The 6,544-nt window shown below is 44.7% G+C and overlaps 1 protein-coding gene across 15 annotated transcripts in view; it reads right to left on the minus strand.

Moving 5' to 3' along the window:
* Nucleotides 1–6,544, minus strand: part of BCL11A (BCL11 transcription factor A) — a 102,303-nt gene that overhangs the window by 73,204 nt on the left and 22,555 nt on the right. The gene's annotated exons all lie outside the window — the stretch shown is intronic.

Consider the following 6,544-nt stretch of genomic DNA (forward strand, 5'->3'; position numbering starts at 1 on the left):
GCCACCTATCAAAGGCATTTGCTGGACAGAACGGAAAACGGAAACATCCATGCTAAAAGTCAATGGTAATCACTAAGTTTAGAAAATGGATTGCCAAGATCACATGTCCCAAAAGTGGCCATATGCTTTTACCTACATGACGAATAAAAAAAGAACATTTTCCCCTCAATTTATGCTGTCTTCAACACTAACAGAGGGAGAGTTCTTCTAAACATGTTGCATCGGATGCCTTTAACAAGCAAGAATTTGTAACTCCAAGAACTCAGCATATGTAGGCTATGTCCATGCAGGAAAACCAGCTTTGGGGGGAGAAAGAAGGAAAATATCACGGAATTCAGTCAGTTAATTGAATTTAAAATACCTGGTTGTTTGAATTCAACTGATTTCTTTGTCAAGTGTATTTCTATTTTGACATAACTGCAGTTGCCCAAAAAAGCAAAGTTGGAGAAAATACACATTTTTAGAGTTTATCAAAGAAAAAAACAGCTTGCTACAATTAAAAGATGAAGAAATCTTATAAGGCTGGAAACTTCTGTGAACTATTACCATTCCATTATACCATGATTCCATTCTGCTTCCAGCAATTGGAAAGTTGCTCTTAAGCTTTTTGCTGAGAGCTCATGAGCTCAAGCCTTCCATCTCCAATGTTGCTTCCATCTTTGAGGCAAAGCAAGAAAATATTCTGGCCTCTCTGCAGATTAGCCTCATTCAGCAACTATATTCTAAAGAGAGCAGGAAGGAGTGGAAGTTGGGAATCTGCCTACGGCATTCAGAACACGCTATATATGATGGGGGCTAGAGAACTCATCCTGTCCAGACCACCCATTTGACAGATGAAGAAACTAAAATGCCAAGAGATGAAAGGAACCCATGGTCACCTAGCTCAAGGTCAGAACCCAGGCATATACTGGGTTTTAGACCTGTATCTTTCCACTATCATTAAAAGTCAAAAAAATCCCAAAAGACCTCAATCCTCACCCCAAACCAGTCTCAGTAATTTTTCCATTGCCTTCATGGAAAAGTAAATGTCTAGTTATATACCTTTACAAATTTTTATTTTATCTCTCTTTTTTTTGCACTTTATTGTTTGGGAATCAAAAACAGTTCATCATAGTGCTCTCAAATGAACTGTCTTCCTCTTACAGGCTGATACTGTAGACTTTTAGTAGTGAATAGATATCCCTGGAAACCGGGATATCATTTTTTTTAAGATTACAGTTTTTCTGTAACAATGATTTCACATTCTGGGTGCAAAATGTGTATGGTTTCTCTCACCCTTAACTTCCGCAAAATCTAGATTGGATCAAATTTAGAATCTGGTTAAAATCCTGTTATTTAGAACGATGTGTTCTAACAGAAAGCTCTGGGTTGGCTATATTGCGCTTTTCCTCCCCCCGAAGATTTTTAAATAGTTTTCATTTTTAAAAGGATTTCAACTTTGAATTGTGCCGACGCCAAAATCTCTATACATCTAATCAATCAATAAATAAGACAAACAAAGCAGCATATGTTTATCCTTTACCATTTGGGGAGTGTACATTAATTACCGCAGATTGTCTCCTATGCGTCTTCCCCCCACTGCAGACAGCAGTGCTCAAAAGGGGCCACAAAATAAAAACGTATGGGGTAATTAAATGGATATTTATAATTAGAACTTAATAATTTGCATCAGGGACAAATGAGCTCTGATTTTAATCTGCAGTGCATTTAGATTAGCCCGAAGATAGTGTAATTTGATGGTTTATAGGCCTCCTCTCAGATTAGGAAATAATACCAAGCCTTCCAAGACAGCACGTCTGTGTCAGGAGTATGTTAAGGAAGAAGATGCAATGAAAATGTTTGACAATGTGAAAGCAGCCATAAATTACATGACAACTGTGTAAAAGTCATGATGAAACAAATAAAGGGCTGACCTATAATACGTCTGATTCATTGTGACACACACAACTCCCTGCACTAATCTCTGCCCAGCCAACGCATTCTTAAGCGGGGAACTACTTAGCACAGGGAACGCTGTAAATTATCACTAGTCAACAGCATTGATTTTTAGTCGACATTTCAATCAGGCTGAAGCAGAAATACTACCCAGCTCATCCAACAGCCTCTTAACCAGTCCGCTGCCCCTCTGCGGTCTCCTCAGTTATGGCTTTGTTAAATTTCCATTGCTCTCACCATTCAATATTTATTATAGCATTGCCACATCCAGGCACTTGGCCTGAAGGGTCACCGGCCTGCCTCTTGGGACATTAAATTCGTGCTTACCTTAACGAAAGCAGAACCAAAAAAAGAAAAAGAAACAAAAGGCCAGCATCAGAGAGCTGGCCTGATTTTCAAGAGAATGGAGAGAAAATTGGGGGGGTAGGGGGACGCGAAGAGGCTATAAAGCAACAGTCTTCTTTTTTTTGTATCATTTCTGCTTTTCCGCCTAGGGGTCCCAGGAAACAAAACTCAGAGCGTCTCTTCTGGGGTGATCCATCCTGAACCCAAGACATGGAGAGATGTAGGGAGATAGGGGAAGAGCTGAGGAGAATAGAAGGAAATACGGATCCAGTTCCAGGGCAGATGCAGAACTGAAATAGAAGGTTTGGAGTTCTCTACCCACATGTATTCTCAGCAGTCACCTCCATCCGAACCCCCCAACTCACACCTGCATCCACACCAATGACAACCCCTTGGTGGAGGATCTATTGAAACAACCTCCCTGGGTTCAAAGAGAAGGGTTATCAAGTGAGCAGAGCTCCGAGTTGACACTTGTGGGTGCCCAGGCCAATCCTTCAGCTTCCCCAAGGGAACCCTGCATATAGTAGGCGCTTCCTGATACTACCCAAAGACTCTAAAGTTAAATAAATGGCAGTCTACAGTGGCCCAGCCAATCTGAAAGGTTGGGTAATGAAAGGAAAACCCTGCCATTTGGTTTTGGAATACATTATGTAATCCCTCTGCAATGAACCTCAGGTCTTGTTTCAGCAAATATTAATGGTGTCAGCGTAGCCTGCGGAGTGACTGGGGGAGGCCACCATGCAACTGAAAACCAGCCTAGGGGAAAGCCACATGTGGGTCATATGGAGTTGTTGACTGTAGTTTCCATTCAAAACTTCCCTCAGTCTCCTCGCATGCTTTCCAGACTCGCCTTACCACAGCGCTTGTTTGGCCAGAAATGAAAACCTCCTTGAAGCAGATTATTACCCCTCAGGACCCCCTACACACACACAGACACACACACACTCTCACTCACTCATTCATGTGCTACGCTCTTTCCCTCACCTTTCTCTACAGCATAGTTCCGATTCTCCAGACCTTTTAAAAGTGTGGTAAGTGAAGGGAATGTCACAGAGACAATACAACGTAACTGCTGCCAGGCTAACTCCACTAGCCCTTCCTTAAAAGCCATAGCTGGGTTCCTTGGTCATCCTTCTGCCGTCTCCGAACCAAGTCACAGACATGTAGTAAAACCCCCTCCCTCATCTTCTCAGGACCCTCGCCCCACTTCTGGCTCACTCTGGACAGACAGAGAAGTGACAACTTGCAAAGCAGAATTCCTTACACTGCTGCTCTTTCCAACAGCTCCAAGACACCCAGGACAGCCGCCCAGGGACTGGATGGGAACATTCCTCTCCTTCCCAGAAGACTGAAAAACTCAACCACAAAACCCACAGGAGGACCAACCATCCAGCCCAAGAGATTCCCACCCAGTTGATGCCCCAGTACCACTGAAGACCTTGTGAGGGGGTGGCAGGCGCTCATGACAACGCCAAAAGACAGAATCCTTAATAACTGTGAACCCTTAGGGAGGCAAGTTCTTTAACCCTTGGGGAGCCTCAGTTTCCTCCTCCACTAAGTGGGGCTGATAGGACTTCCCTTCTGGTGTTGCTGTGGGGAGAAGTAACCACGCGTTGGAGCCACAGTATGGCAATGGCAGCTCCCGGTGTGCATCCTGTGTATTTATGCTTTCTCTCATTTACTCCTTGCATCGACCCTGCAAGGGAGGTTCTTTGGGTGGTCTCCATTTCACAGAGGTTCAAGGGTCCACCCAAACCCTCCCATCCAGTCAGTGGTGAAGCAAGACTCTGAACCCACAGCAGCTATGTCACACACCAGGTACATTCTCCTGGTGAGGCAGCATGTGACTGCATGGAGAGAAGCCAAACGCTAAGGGAGATGCCGATGGAGAAAAGCCCCTCACCAACAGCTCCAGCACATCAGGTCAGTGAGAGCTCCTGAGCTCTCTACACCCAAGGACTCAGGAGCCCACTCTGAGGCAGAAAGAGGCTCCCTGTCCTGTTCTCTCATCTCAACCCAGTCACCCCACACCAGGAGAAATGACATGGAGATCCCAGTCTTTCAAGGAGAAAGATCCCAGTCCTTAAAGGAGAAAACAGTCCTAAGCCATGAGTCATAACCATAATAGTAACTGGCCTTCCTCAAGTGTTTACTTGAGGAAACAAGCAAACATCCACACAGAAAGCTCACAACAGCCCATAATGTGGGTCCTGTGACACCCCCCACCCATCATGTTGCAGATGAGGAAACTGGAGCTTGGAGGGATGAAGAAATCTGCCCACACTCTCACACCAGAAATGGCAGCACCTTTTGGCCATTTTATTCCATGTACTCACACAGGCTGAAAAGAAAAGAAAAAGAAAAAAAAAACGGAGATGCACATATTTTTAAGAGTTTATTTACCCTCTTTCAGGCCCTCCTTATTTTCTTACCATGCAAGTTACAAGATAACCTCAGAGAGAGAGAAGACAACATCTAAGGGCTTGGCTGAGTTTGGGGCATGATCTACAGGATGAGCACAGAGGCCTCCAAATTTTCCCAGTTTCTATTAGCTCCTAGATGAATATGGGGGAAAATTCACCTCCCTTTTGAGGCTTCTACCTGGGGAAGTAAACATGATTTTATCATATTTTACCTGGATGTTCATGATAGTGCCTTTTCTAGTCCATGATGGGAAAAAAAAATATTTTTTATTGTGTGAACTGCAGGCCTCCAGACCACTTGGAAACCCCAGGCTCCCCTACGTGGAATTCTCTGGGCTCGGCGTTAGCCTCAGCAGCCCCTCTGGTGGGAGCCAGAACATGCCTCCTGCCAGTGAGTAACAGGGAAATTCAATTACCTCGCCACTTGTGGCAAGAGGGCAAAGACTGCACATTAAAAGAGCCAAAAATGTCAGGAAGTTATTGGGCTGATGACTCTTGCTTGCCAACACTCATAAGTGAATACATAATGTCACAGTAAACTAAAAAACACAGAAACAGACCAAAGAAGATAAGATAATCGAGAACAAAACAAGCCCAGACACATGGGATTGCCATCAGCCCTGCTCAGAAAATGCACTGCTTCCAACAGGGCACTTTCCCCCCTACCCCTGGCCTCTCCTGGGCCTCGCCTGTGTATGCTCTTGATCGGCCACCAAGAGATTAGCTCACAGGTCCTTTTCAACGAAGAGTTTAACTTCAGGCATTAAAAAAAAAACAAAAAACACTGAATCCCACCAATTTCTACCTGCACATGCAGGCCCGCCTGCCATGTCCCGCCCTGGCTCCACGCACACACTCTCACACATGCTGGTCTCCTAAACACACCAACTCTTCCAATCCCCAGCCCTCGGGTTACTGGCGTTATCACAATTCCTTTTTTTCCCAACGGCAAGCCAGGAAAAATGATAGGAACTGTGTATGTAGCCAAAAGACTGGCCTCAACTGGTTCAGAGGGGAAAAAAATTGAGTTGTGTATTTTTTTTCTTGCCTTTAGCCAAAGACCTGGGAACATTTGATGTACAGTCGGCAGGTATTTTTAAAAAAAGAAAGTAGGAAAGAAAAGAAAGAAGAAGGAAAAAAAAAACAAAAAAAAACCCACCACTGAAAAGGCTTGGCTGCACTGGGGCCCTGACACGCTCTCATCTAAAGCTTGGCCCTCGGCCAAGTTCATCTGTTAATGGACAGCCGCAACCACCGTACACCTCCCCCACCTCCCAGACTCTTCTCTGTTCTACCTCTTTCGAGCTCCTAAAAACTAGACATCGATTATGTCTGTGCTTTTCCCTTTCTATTCAAGATAAACAAAGTGCTTCAAGTTCAGGGCACACCCTGGGACCCTTGACAAAACAATCTATCATTCTGTCTGCTAAACCAGTCTGGCTACACCACAGCCGGGAGAGCAAGGCTCCCAATGTACAATTTTCCCTTTGTGCTCCGTCCCTCTTGCCACTAACCTCTTTTCTTTACCACCTTCTCCGGAGCAGATGGACTTGACCACTTTGCTTAAAGCCCCTCCCAGTAACCTCAGAAATTAAAAGAACAGAGCCTCTGGCTGCTCCTCCTCCTGCCCAGGTTCTCCTTGTCGCCCTGTGGCCCCCTCATCCTTTGGACACACACATACACACACCCGCTTAGATCTACACAATCCTTTCGACCCTCTCACCACAGACACTCACCCAGAAAATAAATGAAGTGCAGGGACTGCCCCCTCTTTTGCTCCCTGAAAGAACATTTTGAGTAAATTTTGTTTTAAATCATATCCATTCATTTATCCTGACTCA

This window comes from Bos indicus, chromosome 11, assembly GCF_029378745.1.
Source record: "Bos indicus isolate NIAB-ARS_2022 breed Sahiwal x Tharparkar chromosome 11, NIAB-ARS_B.indTharparkar_mat_pri_1.0, whole genome shotgun sequence".
In the NCBI taxonomy this organism is placed as follows: Eukaryota; Metazoa; Chordata; class Mammalia; order Artiodactyla; family Bovidae; genus Bos; species Bos indicus.